The following is a 19,026-nucleotide window of genomic DNA, read 5'->3' as shown; positions in this document are numbered from 1 at the left end:
ATATAAAAATTAGCTGAGCGTGGTGGCAGGCACCTGTAATCCCAACTACTTGGGAGGCTGAGGCAAGAGAATCGCTTGAACCTGGGAGGTGGAGGTTGTGGTGAGCTGAGACCAACTGCGCCATTGCATTCCAGGCTGGGCAACAAGAGTGAAACTCCGTCTCAAAAAATGAAAGGAAAAAGTGACAGCAGGCTGGGAGTGGTGTCTCATGCCTGTAATCTCAGCATTTTGGGAGGCTGAGGCGGGTGGAACACCTGAGATCAGGAGTTCAAAACCAGCCTGGCTAACATGGTAAAACCCCGTTTCTACAAAAAATACAAAACCCCGCTTGAACGTGGGAGGCGGAGGTTGCAGTGGAGCCAAGGTCGTGCCATTGCACTCCAGCTTGGGGAACAAGAGCAAAACTGTGTCTCAAAAAAAAAAAAAAAAAAAAGAAAGAAAGAAAAAGGGGCATCAGCATAACGTGACTGCCAGGAGCAAATCCAATGTTAAGTCATGTTACTGGAGATACAGTATTTGGAATAAAGGAGAAGATAGATAATCTTGCTTTACTGTAAGTTGGCCAGGTGTTATAATGGGAGCCATTGTTTGTGACTTGGGAATGTTTAGGCAAAAGAAAAGAGTGGATCACGAGGTCAGGAATTTGAGACCAACCTGGCCAACATGCCGAAACCCTGTCTCTACTATAAATATAAAAATTAGCCGGGCGCGGTGGCTCAAGCCTGTAATCCCAGCACTTTGGGAGGCCGAGATGGGCGGATCACGAGGTCAGGAGATCGAGACCACCCTGGCTAACACGGTGAAACCCCGTCTCTACTAAAAAATACAAAAAACTAGCCGGGCGAGGTGGCGGGCGCCTGTAGTCCCAGCTACTCGGGAGGCTGAGACAGGAGAATGGCGGGAACCCGGGAGGCGGAGCTTGCAGTGAGCTGAGATCCGGCCACAGCACTCCAGCCTGGGCAACAGAGTGAGACTCTGTCTCAAAAAAAAAAATAAATAAAAAAATAAAAATTAGCTGGGCGTGGTGGCAGGCGCTTGGGAGGTTGAGGCAGAAGAATCCCTTGAACCCAGGAGTGGAGATTGCAGTGAGCTGAGATTGCACCATAGCACTCCAGCCTGGGCGACAAGAGCAAGACTCTGTCTCAAAACAAAAAAAAAAAAAAAAGAGAGAAAGAGTAGGGACCACTAAAGCTCAAATACCTGAAGGACTATCATGGGGAAGAAGAATTAGACTTACAGTGTGCACCCCCACAAAGTGGTACACAGACCACCAGGAGATAAGAGATCAGCTCAAAATGAAGTTCAGTTTCGTGGGGACCACTGGGAGATGAAGTTCAGCTTTAAGGAAGGAAAACAGATGTCCATAAATGGAGTGAGCTGTCTTGGGAGGCAGTAAGCTCCCTGTTACTGAAGGTGTTCAAGAAGATGCTGATGGCCAGGCGCCGTGGCTCACGCCTATAATCTCAGCACTTTGGAGGCCCAGGTGGGTGGATCATGAGGTCAAGAGATCAAGAAATCCTGGTAAACTTGGAAATCCAAGTCAACATGGTTAAACTTTGTCTCTACTAAAAATACAAAAATTAGCTGGAAGTGGTGACACGTGCCTGTAGTCCCAGCTACTAGGGAGGCTGAGGCAAGAGAATCGCTTGAACCTGGGAGGTGGAAGTTACAGTGAGCTGAGACCGCCCCACTGCACTCCAGTCTGGCGACAGAGCAAAACTGCATCTCAAGGAAAAAAAAAAAAAAAGAAGAAGATGCTAATACACTGCTGGCCAGAGATGTTGGCAGGGAGGTAACCATCAGAAAGAGTTTGAAGGCTGGGTACAGTGGCTCACACCTATAAACCCAGCACTTTGGGAGGCTGAGGAGGGTCGGTTGCTTGAGCCCAGGAGTTAGAAACAAGCCTATGCAACATGGTAAAACCCCAGCTCTACAAAAAATACAAAAATTAGCCAGGTGTCGTGGTACGTGCCTGTAGTCCTAGCTACATGGGAGGCTGAGGTGAGAGGACCACTCAAGCCCAGGGAGGCGGAGGCTGCAGTGAGCCGTGATCACGCCACTGCACTCCAGCCTGGGCAACAAAGTGAGACCCCATTTCAGGAAAAAAAAAAAAAAAAGAGAGAGAGAGAACTTGAACTAGGTGGTTGGTCTTTGAGATTCACTCCTTTCCCATTGACATTCATCCTGCTTTTGCTCTTTCCTTGCCCCTCACCGAGCCCTCTATGTGCCTCTGTCCCTGGCCTGTCTTTCCAGGCCCAGGTCAGTTTTCTCTTTCTCCACCAGGTCTACCTGAGGATGCAATTTGCACTGACTGCATGAACCTCATATCATTTAATTATTCAGCATCTTTTTTTTTTTTTTTGAGATGGAGTCTTGCTCTGTTTCCCAGGCTGGAGTGCAGTGGTATGATTTCGGCTCAGTGCAATCTTCGTCTCCTGGGTTCAAGTGATTATCCTGCCTCAGCCTCGCGAGTAGCTGGGATTACAGACATGCATCACCACTCCAGGCTAATTTTTTTGTATTTTAAGTAGAGATGGGGTTTCACCATGTTGGCCAGGCTGGCCTCGAACTCCTGACCTCAGGTGATTTGCCTGCCTGGGCCTCCCAGAGTGCTGGGATTACAGGTGTGAGCCACTGTGCCCGGCCTATTCAGCATCTTTTATTGTTCTCCCACTGTCCCCATCTTACATGCCCCTTGAAGGCAGGTACCTGTATTATTTGTACAATGACTAGTAAGGACAAGAACTTGGGGCTGGGCAATATAGAGAGACAACCGCCTCTGGGGGAAAAAAAAAAAAAAAAAAAGCAGCATCCTAGTCCCTGCAGATAAAGCAGATGCGGTCCTGAGGCTGTGAGACCCCGCAGGAAGACAGAAGCACTAGGCTTATTCCCTTACCTCAGAGCTACGTCTTTTTTTTTTTTTTTTTTTGAGACAGTCTCGCTCTGTAACTCAGGCTGGAGTGCAATGGTGCGATCTCTGCCCACTGCAAACTCTGCCTCTCGGGTGCAAGTGATTCTCCTGCCTCAGTCTCCCAGGTGCGTGCCACCATGCCTGGCTAATTTTTGTATTTTTGTAGAGACGGGGTTTCACCATATTGGCCAGGCTGGTCTCAAAACTCCTGACCTTGTGGTCTACCCGCCTAGGCCCCCCAAAGTACTGGGATTACAGGCGTGAGCCACCACGCCCGGCAGAGCTATGTCTTTTAAAAACACTTCCCTGATTTGGGATTTCAGAGGTGAGATTACAAATGCCTTAAGAGTTAGAATAGGTTATAGGTCTTTTTTTCTTTTTTTTTTTTGGAGATGGAGCCTCATTCTGTCACCCAGGTTGGAGTGCAGTGGCACGATCTTGGTTCACTGCAACCTCCGCCTCCTGGGTTCAAGTGATTCTCCTGCCTCAGCCTCCCGAGTAGCTGGGACTATAGGCGTGCACCACCACACCCAGCTAATTTTTTTTGGTATTTTTAGTAGAAATAGGGTTTCACCATGTTGGCCAGAATGGTCTCAATCTCCTGACCTCGTGATCTGCCTGTCTCGGCCTCCCAAAGTGCTGGGATTACAGGCATGAGCCTGGCCTAATTTTTGTATTTTTAGTAGAGACAGGGTTTCACCATGTTGGCCAGGCTGGTCTCAAACTCCTGACTTCAAGTGATCCACCCACTTCGGCCTCCCAAAGTGTTGGGATTACAGGCGTGAGCCACTGTGCCCCACCAGGTTATAGGTCTTGACAGATGGAGAACACAAGGCCCAGGGAAGTGAATCAGTTTGTTTTAAGTCACAGAGCAGGTTTTAGGTCTGGCTGGGATTGGGACTATGCCTGGCCCAGGGCTTTGTCCATAATCCAGGGAAGCCGTTTTAGAACGAGTAAGAGAGCTACATAAATATAAACAGGGTCATGATGAGAGAGAAAAGGGGGGCCTGGGAGAAGGCAGGTTCTGAGCACCTCTCCAGGCTCTGGGGGATGTCCAGATAAGGAGGCCGAGTCTGCCTTCCCAGATCGTATGGCCTCACAGGGAAATGAGCCAGACACAGGAAGAAGTCCAATGGAAAGTTGGATCAAGTGCTGCTGTGGTGTAGTGGAAAGAGTCTGGACATGGAGGCCTGGGTACCTCTTCCAGCTATCAGCACCAGCCCTATGCTTTTAGGGAAGTCCTTTCACCACTCTGGACCTTCACCAAGCACTTTCCTCACCTGAGAACATTCCATCTCTCAAAAATAACAGTCCTATAGTGCTACATATTGGAGCAGATTAATGCAGTAACTAAATATATTATGGGCATGCTCTCCCCTCCGGCACAATCTCAGAAAGCCTCTTGCCTTCCATTAGTAGCAAGAATGAAATGTTCCCAGGACGCAGAACTGCCAGACCAAGGGGGCAGTGGGCGAGACACGGGTGACTGACCAACTGGCTTTCTCTGAGACCCTGCCTCTGGCAGCTTCTCCTGGGTTTATGAGCTCTGGTAGCCCCACGCAGATCAGAGCCAAGTGAGTGTTTTTCTCTCAACAAGCCAACTATTTAATCGCTATCTATAGGATAAAGAAGAGCATGAAGATAAAGGCACCTAAGCCTCTTGTTTTACATTTGAAGAAGCTGCAACCCAGAGACAGGGAGTGACTAGGCCAAGGTCTTGTACTTTGGACTCTTAGACCAAAGTTCTTTTGGGACTTGGAGAATCAGAAATGGGTTGTTTGGGGCTGGGCATGGTGGCTCACGCCTGTAATCCCAGCACTTTGGGAGACCGAGGTGGGTGGATCGCAAGGTCAGGAGTTCGAGACCATCCTGCCTAAAACAGTGAAACCCCATCTCTACTAAAAACACACACAAAAAATTAGCTGGGTGTGGTGGCAGGCACGTATAGTCCCAGCTACTCAGGAGGCTAAGCCAGGAGAATTGCTTGAACCTGGGAGGCGGGGGTTGCAGTGAGCAGAGATCACGCCACTGCACTCCAGCCTGGGCAATAGAGCAAGACTCTGTCTGGGAAAAAAACAAAAAGAAGCATTGTTTGGGAATGTTGCCTTAGAGGCCTCTCAACAACTGGTGGAGAGGCTTTGGTGGGATGCTATTTTTTTTTTTTGAGACAGGGTCTAACTCCAGTTGCCCAGGCTGGAGTGCAGTGGTATGATCTTGGCTCACTGCAGCCTCGACCACCTCAGACTCAGGTGATTCTCCCACCTCAGCCTCCCGAGTAGTTGGGACTACAGGAATGCACCACCATGCCTGGCTAATTTTTTTTTTTTTTTTTTTGTACTTTCAGTAGAGACAGAGTTTTGCCATGTTGCCCAGGCTGATTTTGAACTCCTGGACTCAAGCAATCCACCCAACTCAGCCTCTCAAAGTGCTGGGATTACAGGCGTGAGCCTCCACACCCAGCCTCCTATTCTATCTTTAGAGCTTAGTGAGATGTACTGTTTGCCTGGACAGAACCATACCTGATGCTGGAAGTTCCAGCTCAGACAGTTGGTCCCTGCAGGCAGCTTCCTCAAACTCTCAAGTCTGGGATTGGTGTCCACTTCCCCTAAGTGTGCCCACACTGAATTGAAATCACCCGTTCACTTGTTTTCTGACTCCCACTAGGCTGCAGGCTGTGTGAGGACAAGGACAAACATCTATGTCACCAACATATACCAACCTAGTGTCTAGTCAAGTGCCAGGCACATAGCAGCTCCTCAATAAATATCTGTTGGATGAATAAGTAGGTGGGGCTGGTCAGAGAAGGATTCCTGAAGGAAAAGACTTTTTTTTTTTTTTTTTTTAAGAGACAAGGTCTCATCTGGTTTGAGCTGGTGTTTGAAAAAAAAAAAAAAATAAAGAGAAAGGGTGTCTTGGTGTTGTCCAGGCTTGTGTGCCCAATCCCACCATGATCCGCACCAGAGTTTCAATCTATTCCATTCTGACCTGGGCCAGTTCACCATTCCTTAGTCAACCTGGTGGTCTCCCACTCCTAGGAGGTCACCATATCGATGCTGAACTTGGTGTGGACACCCATCAGCATAATGCATTACAGCCCAGAACTCCTGTGGTCAAGCGATCCTCCCGCCTGCTAGCTGCGGCTACAGGGCTTGCCACTGAGCTGGGAGAAAAGGCAAATATTGAGGTATCACAGGGTACAAGGAGGACAGAATTGTCTCCAATTGGGTGAACTGCCCATGCAAAAAGAAGTCTTGAAAGGAAAGTAGTGGGAAATAAGGAGAGGCGGAAAAGTAAGGCAATTGAAAGGGGGAGGGGAAGGAGCCCTTCAAGATGATTGGCTTTGCTAACCAGGGAGGGCTTTGGGTAGATGGGAGGAAGGGTCTCAGCCATGCTGGGGATAAGAACACCTGGAATCCCTCAAGTGGAGTCTTTTTACAGGGAGGGACCTAGAAAGCAGCTTGGCTAGAGGGGAGGGAAGCTGACGGGGGTTGGGGTGGCTGGTAGGAGCTTTGAAGCCTGGCTGATTTGTATTTGATGCTGGGGTCTGGAGGGAATGGGTGCTCTGGGAAGGCCTGAGGTACAGAAAGAAAAGGTAGGAGCGAGCAACTTCTTCCTACAGACCCTCTCTATTAGATGGAGACCCTGGGAGGACAGGGCCTATATCTTCCGGTTTTTTTCCTACCCTCCTTCAGGTGTTTGGGACGCGCAAATAGAGCCCCTAGGGCAAGGATCTGGAAGTGGCTGAGGCAGCCTGATGAAAGAGATGGTGTGGCAGGGACTGTGGGAGCTCCCTCCTTCCATCAGCCTTCCCAGAAGGATCTCCTTCCCTGGGAAGGTGCTGTTCCCGCAAGACGAACACTCTACTGTCGTCGCCAATGCTCTTCTTCCGCGAATCCCCATGTGAGTCTATTTTTGCCAGCGGCTGCTAAGCCAGATTTAGCCACCAGGGGGCAAAAAAGCAGCCCTTAAGGTCAGTATACCCTCCTCTTTCCCCACCCACACACCTGAGGGCCAAGATGGGCGGTGCCTCACCTGGCGCTCCAGTCGAGCGCGGTAGCTGCGTTAACCCCTTCCTGCCTAGTCTGCGGTATTCTCTCGGCAGAGTCGTTCACAGCAGAGCTGAGGGGCACAGAGGACGGGGGAGGGGCTGTTCGCTAGGGGAGGGGCTAGGGTAGAGGCGAAGTCAGGTTTCCAGCTACTCAGGTCCTCAGTCCTCGCTGGAGCTGGGGGAGGCCAGCGTTCCCTGCCTCCGTAGGGTAGTTAGCCCCCCAGATGGGTGAAGCAGGCCCTCTGGGGGCAAGAGAGGCATGGGCTGCGGTCACCTGCGCTGGGCCTCAGTGGTGGGATGTAGAGGAGAGCGCTGAGGCAGCTACAGAACCCAGACTTCCGGGCTCCCCTGCTTCAATCTGGCAAGGACCTCGGCTCTCGACTGCAACTTGGAGATGGGGGTGGGGTGGGGGGAGGGTAGCCAAAGAGTGGAGGGAGAGACCCAGAGGGCGGCGGTGGGGATGGGAGGCAGGGAAGATTAGGCAAGAGAGCGGGCGATTCCGCAACTCTCAGGTGCCTTGTTTTGCGTGTGGCGACTCCAGAACCAAGCAGCCTTTCTGGGCCCTGGAACCCGACCAGTTCCGGGATTGCGTTCCGGGGCACAAGGTGTTAAACTGTGGGTGGGAGTGGGGTCCGGAGTCCCTCCTCCTTCCCTCCCTCACAGCGTCATCACCACAGAGTCCACCAGGCTGGCACTCAAGGAGTTAAGTCTGCCCGCAATCTGCAAGACTGGAGCCGCGGAGGGGGAGGAGGGGGAAGCTGAGGGGGTAGAGGAGAAGGGGGAAGCAGACTGCAGGGAGACAGCGTCAGGAACCCCCTCCCCAGGGTCCTGGCCCCTGGGCCCCCAGCCCCAAAAGAGGCCCTGTCCTCCCCGGGGTCGTTCTCTCTCCCCCCGCCCTGCCCCCGCCCTCCAGCTTTGTGTCCCCAGGAGGGTGGGCTGCAGGATTTCCAGCCAAGCCTTGGCTGCCTGCTCAGTTTTTCCAAACCCTCCAGTCGGGGAAGGCGGGAGCCCTGTCAGGATAAGAGTCCCTCCCCCTTGCCCCAGCCGGCCCCCTCTCTCAGCCTCCCTTTCCTGCCCCCGCACCTTTTCCAAACTCCTTCCCGTTCCCACCCTGGCCCCTGCGCCCTCTAGCACCTCCTCTATTGGCTCCCAAGTTGCAAGCTCAGGTTGGAAGGGGCAGGCGGGTCCCACTATCCTGAAAGGAGCTTATGAAGCCACACTCCTCAGGCCGACCCTGAGACCTGCGGGGCACCGGCTCTGCTTCTCTCCGCTTGGCGCCCGCCCCATCCCAGGACCTGGTCCTGGGGTCTCCCACCCCGAAACGGAGGCGTTCCTGGGGGGCGCCGGCAGAACCAGGCAGCAGGCTCTGTGTGGCAGGTGCCAGGCCCTGGGGCAAGCTTCGAGGAGGGGGCAATGTTCCGAGCGCTGGCACGGTTCTGTCCAGCAAGTCTATTATATAATAATCACCATCTATCAGGAAGCCAGGCAGCTGGAGTGAGTGGGGAAGCCAGGATGCCCGGATCAGCTCTTCCTCCAGGGCCCAGGACGGTGTCGCCACCAAGATGGGGGTGCGGGCGCACCCCGGCAGTGAGATGATGTGGGGGTCGAGGGGCAAGTGAGGGGCGCTGGGCAGTCAGACGGCGGCCACACAAACCCCGCCCCCAGACCTCTGACTGACAGTGCCCTGAACCAATGATTGAAGTCACTGTGGGACTCTGCGTTAACTCTTTCTTGGGTCCCTATTTGCTTTAGGGGATAGAGTCCTTTCCAGGAACTGTTTGGTCTGGACTCCTCCCACCGTCTTGGGCTAGTGCTCCAGCCAGTGAGGAGTACCAGCTGGAGAATCCTTTTGTCCTAGTAACCCCGGCAACGGGATGCCTAATCTCAGATCATCAGCAGCCCTCCCGCCGACCCCCAGCAGCCCCAAAGTAAATTGCATTACAATATAACAGTTGTGTGTACACACTGTGCTTCCAGAAACAGCCCCTCATGGCGCTGGCACGCCCACACTGCGTCACAAACGGGCACCCTCACGCACCCATACCCATGCGGGCACTTCCACCGACGAACGCCAAGGCTGACACACCTGTGACACCCCTCGTGACACAGTGACACACAGATACACGGAAACACAGAGGTTCCCCGAGTTGACCAGTAGAGGGAGCCGCTCGATTCCAGCAAGGGCCCCCTGCCTCTCCTTTCCTCCTGGCTCTTTCCAGGGTTCCACCCAGAACTTGTGGCTGCCCAGAGCTCAGCTCCGAATCCCAACCTGGAACCTCCGCTGGGGGAATGAGTCACAGCCCCACCCAGGGGAGCGCTCTGCATGGCTGCTCCATAGGACATGTATTGTGCACCATTTAAGAGACCCCTGGCAACACAGACTCACTCGCCCCTGCAAACTCTGTTTTGGACCTGCTATGAACCAGGAATTGTGCCAAAGGGATCATAACAAGCCCCTTTGGCTTGTCACATATGTAAGGGAAAACTGATCCACATAAATGCCGTGGTCCCCTCTAACAAGCACCCTGTTCGAGAAGTGGGGGCTCATGTCCTTCTGGAGAGAAGATAAGAAATTAAACCTTATTTCCATGGGTCAGGTACTAGTCTAGGTGCTGGGATCTTTCACACTAGAAGCCTCTCTGGCTTTTGGTTTTCTTTTAAGTGGGGATAAAATCAACTTCTCAGGACTGTGGTGATTCAACCACCTAACCCAGGACAGTGCTTGGCACAGCAGATTGGCACTTGGAAAAGTTTTGGTGATTAGATCAAAGCATCATCATGAGACAACATGCATGAAAATGCTTTGTAAGCGGTGACGGGACACACGGGGGGGGGCTACCATTTTATCTTCTTTCAGGTTTTTGGCCTCTTCCACCTGTGCCTCCCTAAACCTTGTCCAGTGCCCAGCTCTTGGCACCACCAACCCATCAAATCAGTATTTACTGAAGTCCAACTATGAACCCAGCCAGCACTTGAGTATTGTGGGGAATGTAGAGGCTAGGAGGCATGGTCTGAGCCCTTAGGAATCTTTTGGGGGAAATCAGACATATATATATATGTGTATGTGTGTGTGTGTGTACACCTATATATGTATAGGGATGTGTGTATATATATACACACACACACATATGTGTATGTGACAAGATAAAACACATGAGGAAGTACTCAGGTGCTATGACAGGATAGGTGGTCAGAAGAGAGGGAGGTCAGTGAGGCTAGAGTTATCTGGGGACCATCCGTGAGGATGGGCAGGGGACAGGACCGAGGAAACAGCAGGAGCAAGCAGGCTGGCTAGTGTTCTTCCTATCAGACAGTCAATGTTTGTCACTTGGTATTAATTCTGGGTGGGTGGGGACAGTAGGAAACAGTGAAAGTGCCCTGGGATAAGGAGACCCAAATTCTAGTCCTGGGCTTACCACTTTCTAGCTGGGTAGCTCTGAGTAAGTCCTTAGGTAATGTAAACCTCAATTTCCTCACCTCTGTAATGGGACTATAACATCTTTCTTGAAGGTTTGTGGTGAACATAGAAACATGTCAAATGTTTTTAAAAAGTGCTTTGGGCCAGGCGCAGTGGCTTATTCCTGTAATCCCAGCACTTTGGGAGGCCAAGGCAGGCCAATTACTTGAGGTCAGCAGTTCTAGACCAGCCTGGCCAACATGATGAAACGCCGTCTCTACTAAAAATACAAAATCAGCCAGGCATGGTGGCAGGTGCCTGTACTCCCAGCTACTTGGGAGGCTGAGGCAGGAGAATCACTTGAACCCAGGAGGCGGAGGTTGCAGTGAGCTGAGACCGCGCCATTGCACTCTAGCCTGGGCAACAAGAGCGAAACTCCGTCTCAAAAAAAAAAAAAAAAAAAAAAAGTGCTTTACAATTTCTTTTTCATTGCATCGATAATCCTATAGGGTGGTGAGAGTCGGTGTGAGTGTGTGTGTGTGTGTGAGAGAGAGAGAAGCACTTTGAGGTTAGGTTAGGAGAGCTCTTTTGAGAAGACAAAGGTTTCACTTCCACAAACATTTTCTTAGCATCTACTTTGTGCTGCTGAGGATTAAGATGAAAAAACTCAGTCTGTGTCCTCAAGAACCTCATGGTCTACTAGGGGAGAGACATGAATAAAGAGATGCTCAGTGCTTTATGGATGTGGGTGGGTACAATGAAGAGGGGACCCAGTGCTGTGTGTGTGTGTGTGTGTGTGTGTGTGTGTGTCAGGGCAACTTCCACTCCTTCCAATCAGTGCAGACAGGAAGGTAGGTTTGTCAAACCTTTCCCTAGCCTGGGATGTTGTTGGCGCGTCTCCTCCTCAATCCTCAGGAGTGGGGAGAAGAAACCCCACTCCCCGCCCCCGGGCCAACCTGCCTCCGGCTAGCCGGCCGGGCGCCTTACCGAGTCAGACCACTGGGAGGCTGGGGGAGCCGGGTTGGGCGAGGAGGCAAGCGAGATGGGGGAGCTCTTATTTTGACAGGGGCCTCTCCGGGCTCTGGTATGAAGGCAGAAGGAGGCAGCCAGAGAGCCCCGATGCTTATTCAGGCTGGGGAGTGGAGCCGAGTGGAGGGGCGAGCGAGGCTCCGGCAGCGCAGGGGAGCCCGGGGAGGCGGCGGCGCGCGGCGGAGCCAGTGGCTGGACATGCCCCGGACCCGGGGCCGCTGCACCACTGCCGCCGCCCGGAGCCAGACGGCCGGACGCCCGCACGCCTGGGTCCCCCGGCGCCGCGCAGCCCGGGGGCTGCGACCCGGACCCTCGGCGTCCGACCAACAATAAGCGCCCAGACAGCCCCCTCCCCACCCAGCGCCCGCCATCCCCGCGGGCTTTGGGGAAAGTGAAAGGAGGAGGCGAAGGAAGGAAGGAAGGAAGCAAGCAAGGGAGGAGGAGCGGGAGCAGGAGCCAGAGTCCTGAGGTTCGGGGCCGAGACCCCAGCCCCGCGCCCCGGCCCCGGCGGGTGTGCGCGCTCTCCCGCCGCTGCCCGGCGCCCACGACCATGCTCCGCAGTTGGGAGGCAGGAACCCAGGCACCCAGCGATCCCCGGATAGCCTCCCCCGGGCCGGGCTGGTATTGAGATCAAGGCGTCCAGGATCAAAAGATCACCGCCTGCCCGCCCTCTCTGCATCTCCAACTGGCGAGCGGGAGGACCCCCATCCACACACCGACCCTGACCTGGTTATGGCTTCCAGCTCCGGCCTGGCGTGAGGACCCCCCAATCCGCGTGAGGTGAGGGGTGGGCTGGGGGCAAGGCGAAAGTCATGCCAGGCCAGCAGAGGCGCGAGGAGGGAGATCCAGTTTGAATCGGGGAGGGGAAACACAGTCGGATTGTCTCTTGCTCTCTGGCACGTACCCCCAGGCTGTTTAAGGTGTGGGGGACGCCCCCAGGGTCAGTGGAGGCTACTCTTAAGCCCCCAATCAGGTTGGCAGCTCCAGAACACCGTGGGGAGGGCTTAGGGGCAGCCAGGGGACCCTGCCACCCTAGCGCAGAGAACAAGGCCGGCCTTGGGCCAGCTGGAGCAGCGAACCTTGCCCTGGGGGCTTCTGGGAGATGTAGTCCCCCTCCCAGGCTCACCAACCCCGTGGGTCTTCGCACCCCAGCCCTCCTTCCCTGACTGATGGGAGCCTCCAGAAGGAGATGGGTTAGGACTAGGGAGAGCTGGGGGTCAGTCACCCTTTTCCCCCAGGCACTGCCTGCGAGTAGCGGGGGCTGTGACTGAGGAGTCTCTTCTTTCAAGGCTTCTGAGTGATGTGGGCTTGGCTGGGGGGTGGGGCAGTCATACAGTTCCTTGGAGGTGTCCCTGCGCTGCTAAGGGGAGGTGGCCCCTGCCTTGATCCAAAGGAACCCTCGGGGAAGAATGCAGGAAGAGAAGTGAGCTTAGGCTTCTTGTTCCGCTAGGGTCGGTCCTATTCCAGAGCTGCTGGAATTTGGTTTCAGAAGAGACAGAGGACTACTAAGGAGAGAGTCCCTTGAAGTCTAGGAGTCTGGAGGGTGTCTCTGTGGAGCAATGAGGCTAGGATCAGCTTCTGTCTGTCTGTCCAGCTTCCTTCCTTCCGGGTTTTTCTGACACCCCCTCCCTCCCTCCTCTTTCTGTCTGTCTGCTGCTTGGGGTGGGTGTCTGTGTCTGTGTCTGGGGGGACCTCTGCTGAGAGGAGAAAAAGTGTTGCTCTGAGAGAGGTGACCTGGGCATGTGTTTGAGCCTTCAGAAAGGGTCTCCAAGGCTCCCTGGATCTTTTGCCCTCACTCCCAGCCTTGGTTTAGTGTGAAAGCTGTCTGTGCACTGTGTCTGCTTTAACTCTGCTGCTGCCTCTGAGCAGCTCTCTGGATGAGACCGCCACAGTGAGTGGCCTTCCACTGTCTTCTCCCTCTCTTCTCAGCCTCTCCAGGGTGCAGCCACTTCTGGGCAGGGGCTGCCTTGCTCCTTTGCTGCCTCTCAGCATGGGCCTGGCTACCTTCTCCGGGTCAGAACCACAGTTTCATGACCCCAGAGGAAGAGCATGCTCAGCCTCTGTCTTCCTGGTGTCAGCTCTGAGGCCCTGCTGATAGAGGCCTCAGGACAGGACCAGGAGAGAATGAGTGAAGAAGGTGAAGAGCAGGGAGAGAGACTGGGAGGCTGGTGCCAGGAAGGAAGGTGCCACCTCCCCCAGGTGATTTGCCTCCTTGGCCTTGGAGAGCCAGGTCTGGAAGGCCAGCCTTCTGGCCACCTCCCTCTAGGGGTTCCCTGCTTGCCCATGTTGCTCCTGAGTGGTGTGGGGTGATAGTTCACAGCAGGAAGGGTGCTGAGGGGCAGATGGAATACCTAAAATCTTGGATCCAGAGTGACTCTTGTGCCTGGAGTAGAAGGGGTCCCATGACTGGTGATGGGTTCTGGAGGCCCATATGGAGGTTCAGAATGAGTTTCTACTAGGATGGGGAGTCATAGGATTGGAGAGATACTACAGGGTCCTAGAGAGGGATTGGCAGTCCACAGAAATCTAGCGCCTCAGTGGCAGTTTGGGACCTATTGATCTTGCTTGTTGAATCTGTGTTGGGTACCCATGACCCTGCTTAGCTAGTTCCTGCCTTTGGAGTCCTGGTACCTGGGTTAAGCGGGAGCCCTAGGCTGGGATCTCAACTTCCACACCAGGCAGGACAGTAGCCTCTAGGCAGAGGCCTAGGGGGTGGCAGTGTCGGCTCAGCAAGGGCTGGAATGCCTGGCACCTGCTTTAGATTAAAGGAGATGCCGAGCAAAGGGGAGCTGCCTGCCTGTCAGGGGAGTGGCTGGGATGGAGCTCCATGGACCCCAGGAGTGGAGTGGGAGGAAAGGACCAGGGTTGCAGCAGCAGCAGCCCAGGCGGGAATGGAGGGAGCCACTGTCACCCAGCTCTGCAGCCCTCCTCCAGGGAGTCCAATAGGAGGAGCTGGGGGCACCCCCACACTGCGCCTAGCACCACACGCTGAAGTTCTGTCCCAGGACCTGGGGCAGCTCTGGAGAGCTGGGGTGTTCAAGTGTGCAGTCTTCCCAGGATCAGAAGAGGCACACAAGGAGGTGTATGGGGGGTCCTTTGGGATTCTCATGGTCCTGCTGCCATGCTGGCTGTTTCTGGGGCTCTTTGGGTGCTGAGAGTAAGGTATCTCAAGAGTCTGGGCACCCAGGGGTGACAGGGGAATGGCATCCCTTGCTTCCTTGTGCCAGAGCCCTGGGCACTGCCCGGGTGCTGACCTCTGATGGGGGAGGGGGCAGAAGGGGGATGGCACCGTGGGAAAGTGGGCAGCTGTGGGAGCCAAGCGGGTACAGGCTGGGTGCCGCGGGCAGGGAGCCTCTGCCAGGCCCGCTCTCCCTGGGGTGGGGCGGCTGTTCCATGGACTGGCTCAACCTGTTGAGCGCCTGGCTGCTCTAGCTCGGCGTGTGTGCCCCTGCCTGCCAGCCCTGCCAGCTGCCCACCCATAGCCACACCGTGGGGGCTGCCCTCGGAACTGAGGGAAGGAGGCTCTAACTGGCCAGAGGGGACGGGATGGGGCCGGTGGGAGCTCCTCCCAGGGCTGAGGAGCCCATCTGAGTCCCAGAGCTGGGGCTAAAGCCAGTTGGAGGGCTGGAAGGCCAGGGCTAGGAGGGGAAGGCCAGAGCACTGCAGCTCCTGAGCTGGTGCATGTCACTTGGCTCGGCGGCCCTGAAGGCTGCCTGGACTTACAGCCTGGAATTTCCTCTGCCTGGTGCCAGGGCCAGGCCTCCGAGCCCCACCCCCAGCCTGGACTGACCTCCCCTCCCTCCCCTCCTGGGGGAGAGCTCAGCCTGACTTTCCCTGGAGGCTGGGGGAGGGGCAGTAAGGGCATTCTGGCTGCTGTGGGAGGGGTGACTTCCTGGGTGTGGGCATGTGTTGCATTGCCTCAGTCTCCCCGAGGGTTCCGCATCCCTGTGGAGAGGAAGAAAGCACTGGGTTCCCAGGGGGATGCCCACAGCCTGCTCTGAGTGTGGGGGGTCCTGGAACCTGTAGAAGACCCCTGACTCCTGCAGGCCCTTGCTGTCTCCCTATCCCCTGTGACCTCTTAGCTTTCCACCCACTTTGGGGCTGTGCTAGCTGGTGGGGAAGGGGAGCCAGGGTGCCACTCTGGAGAGCAGAAGGTGGTCACTGCCCAGGAGTAGGGGAAAGGACACAGACAGGTTCCCTCTGATTCTCCATGCTGAGGGGGAGGGGCGGCCTCCCCTGCCTTCTCACTTTTTCTGTCAGTGGCAAAAGCAGAGGCCTCTCCTTTGCAGCCCAGGCCCTCCCTGCTTGACCCTGGACCGGCCCCCCTCCTAACCTTGGTGTTTTATTCTAGGCCCCCTTCCGCCAGGGCTGGGACTCCCTCTGTCCATTCCCGATCCTTCTCCAATGGACTGGTAGCCCTGGGCTGGCCTGTCTTCCCCTCCTCCTCACTCTGCACTTCCCCACCCCCAGCCTCAACTGGGAATGGCCCTGAATCCAGCAATTCCAGCATTTCGAAACCAGGATTGTTTTGAAATCCCTGAGTGGTTCTCCACCCCCTGCAGGCTCCCCTCCTCCCCAGAGCACTGCCTTCTAATCCGACTTCACACACTGTACGCTGCAAGTTTGTGTGTTTGAGTTTGTGTGCTAGCACATGGCTGCGTACTACTTTGTGTGTGTGTGTAAGTTTGTGTGTGTGTGTGTGTGTCTCAGTGTGGGTGTATCTTCTGTCGGCGGTTCTGTTTGGCAGTTCTGTGTGATTGGCCGATGTCATGTGTGTTTCCTGAGCTCCCCTAGGCTGTCTGTATGAATACGGTAGCCTCTATGGGTCTTAAGGGGCCACTCTTGGAGAATTTGGAGTGCTTTTTAGGAAACGTCTTTGGATGTGCATCTTTGGGAGTTGCGTCTGTGTTGTCAGTGTTGGGGTACCTCTGGAGAGTGTGTGTGCTGGGGGCGTGTCTCGTCCACGTGCATGTGCATGTGCGTGCACACACATGCGCTTCACTTCTCTTCCCTCCTCTCTCCTCCCTGGGAACATGTCTGGGGTGTGTAGTCACAGGTCTCCCCACAGCTCCCTGGGACATGGAGTCCTCTGCCCTTTGATAGGGAAGTTTCCTGGAGTGGGGCCAAGGCTTCTGGCAGTTCTGTGGTCCTTGGAGAGAGAGTGGTGCAGTGGGGACTTTGTGATGAACCCTCCCTGGGAACTGGGTTCTCTCCCTCTACCCCCTCACGGGCACCTAGCACCTTGTAAGGTCCCCATACCACCTGTCCACCCTCTTCTGGTCCTGATTATACAGTGGTGGTTGTTACAGGGAGGCCCGGTGCTCTAAAGGCAAAGCGGTGGGGAAAGGGAGCTAACCCCCCACCCTGGGGTCACTTGCTTCATTGAGGGCAAGGAACAGCCAATCACATCAGACCTGGGAGCTTGGTGGCAAATTTAAGGTTCAGAAAAAGTTGACTTCTCCAGTGAGGGCCAAATAGCTAAACAAGAGAAGACACTCATATTTCCAGCCTGAGCAGAAGACAGAGGGGTCTGGAATCCAGGCATCTGGGGTGAGGCCAGCTGCCCTTGTAGCCTTGATCGATTGTGGGAAGTCCTTCTTGATGTTTAATCTCATTCCCAGTATTCTACATAAGAGGAGGTTCCTAGGGTTTTTTGATTTGGGGCCAAAGAGAGGACGGTGATAACAGAGTTGTATCGTTGTATCGGCATGGGATGCAGGCGCTAGAACCCCCATAACCTTTCTGTATCTCAGTTTTCCATCCTGGGATCTCAGGCTAGAATGGAATGCATTCCTCCAGAAGCACTTGTGACAAATCAGTGAGGAAGCAGAGTGCTGGGGCTGGGGCTGATTGTGTGAGTCAGAGACCTATGGAGACAGCAGCAGGAGGTGGACACAAGGATAAGCTGTCCCTTTTTACGTCCCCACCCCCAGTGGCCTCTGGTCCCAGAGCACAGTGGGAGGAAGGGAGGGGTACAGGTTGGTACCGTGCTCAGTGACCCAGCAGGGGGAGGGCCTTGGCAAGGAATTTTCAGTTTGTTTCTCAATCTCTGTCTCTGAGACACGCACACACGTCACTGCAGACACCTTTAGGAGATGAGCTCAGAAAAGTCACCTAGGTGGCGGCAGGGCAGGGCAGTGCCAGACGGGGCCATGTGGAACCAGCCTTTTGCTGGTAGATGCCCTGCTCTGTATGAGCCTTAGAATGGAAAGTTGAGCCCAGCCAAAGGTCTTCTCCCCAGCAGCCCCCATCTCAGGTCTGGGAGGAACACAGGCTGGAGAGGGTTAAGTCTGGTTGGCAGGGACACCCCCCGCCCAGTGCAGTGAGAGAGAGGGAGGGGTGGTTAGCAGCTTGCTCTAGTTGGCGTCTCTCCCAGAATTCTTCGGAAAAGAACTCCCCTTTGACCCCCCAGTACAAACTGAGCCCAGCCACCAGCCTCCCTCCCGCCTGCTGTGGGAGCTTCGCCCAGCCCCCTCCTACTGAATTGCTAAACCTATTCCCTCGCCCCAGGCCCTCCCAACCAGACCAGGTCCTCAGGACTTGGCGTCTTCAGGGGACCAGGGCTATAGCCAGGGAGACCACACAGGGACACAGAATACACAGCCATTCTTTTCCCTGACATAGGATAACCTGGAGGTGGCTGGCACTAGAATCTGGGGTCCTCCAGCCTCCCCATGCCTCTCCTCCCCCAGGTCCTCAGGCCAGGTCGTGGGAGTCCTCTGCCTCTCCTCCTCCCCATGGGGCCAAGCTCTAAGGGAGCGCTAAGGTCTTCCAGTGCTTTCTCCTCTCTTCCAGGCTAGGGAGGGGATGGCGTGGTGGGTGGGGGGTGCGGGGGGGCGGTGCAGCTGGGTCAGGCTTGGCTCCCAGCCAATCCACAGAAGTCCTAGCGGGGGTGGGGGGTGGCAAATGAGTAGCTCAGAGACTTCCTGGAGCTGCAGGCTGTGTGGACTGTGTGTACATGTTTATGTGGTGTGTTGGTGGGGGGTGCTGGGGTGATGGGAGGAGCGGGGGCATAGATTGCTGGAAGGGGGCTTCTAGCTTTGACCCTCTCTCCACAGGGAGCCCCCATCCCAGACCACACCCTTGAACCTGAGCCCGACATTATTCCTGAGGTGAGAGGTCCGTGTGCCCCTGTGTGTCCCTCTCAGCCTCCCTGATTTCTGTCCGCGGCGGCCGCGTCATCCTGGCTTAGCCTCTTGCTTGGCTTTTTGTCTTTTGGGCTCCCTCCTCTTGGCTTTCTGCCCCCATCTCTCCTTTCATTCCCCTCCCTCCAGAGGAGGGAGGTCTCCTCTGGCTCCTGGTGGGCAAACAGCCTGACCAGAACCCTAGACCCAGTCGGGTGGGGAGTGGGGCCGGGCCGGGAGGGGTTACAGCCAGGCTCCAGTGAGAGTCCAGCCTTCCTCTATCTCAGCCGATCTCACCCCCCACCCGCCCCACCCTGCGGGAGGCGAGGAGATTCCGCCCAATCGCCCTGGAGGGCAAGGTACGATTTCCTGGTTATCCCAAGTCCTTGCTCCTCCTCGCTGGCTTGGCCTCTTCTGGCTCAGTCAAAGCCAGAGTGGCTGCCAGCCACAGTAGCGTGGTTTCTGCCCTGGCCCCCTGGTCCCCTAGTGTACACATGTGTGCGTGTACACACACACA

At 55.2% G+C, this 19,026-nt stretch overlaps 1 protein-coding gene across 1 annotated transcript in view; it reads left to right on the top strand.

Moving 5' to 3' along the window:
* The first annotated feature begins 11,467 nt into the window (after positions 1-11,467).
* Positions 11,468-19,026, top strand: part of BCL9L (B cell CLL/lymphoma 9 like) — a 30,170-nt gene continuing 22,611 nt past the window's right edge. Inside the window, exons 1-2 of the mRNA XM_025357057.1 lie at positions 11,468-12,165; positions 18,444-18,497. The gene's annotated coding sequence lies outside the window, so the exon portion shown is untranslated. The remainder of the gene's footprint in view (positions 12,166-18,443; positions 18,498-19,026) is intronic.

This window comes from Theropithecus gelada, chromosome 14, assembly GCF_003255815.1.
Source record: "Theropithecus gelada isolate Dixy chromosome 14, Tgel_1.0, whole genome shotgun sequence".
NCBI classification, from domain to species: Eukaryota; Metazoa; Chordata; class Mammalia; order Primates; family Cercopithecidae; genus Theropithecus; species Theropithecus gelada.
This window is presented reverse-complemented; position numbering and strand designations above follow the sequence as displayed.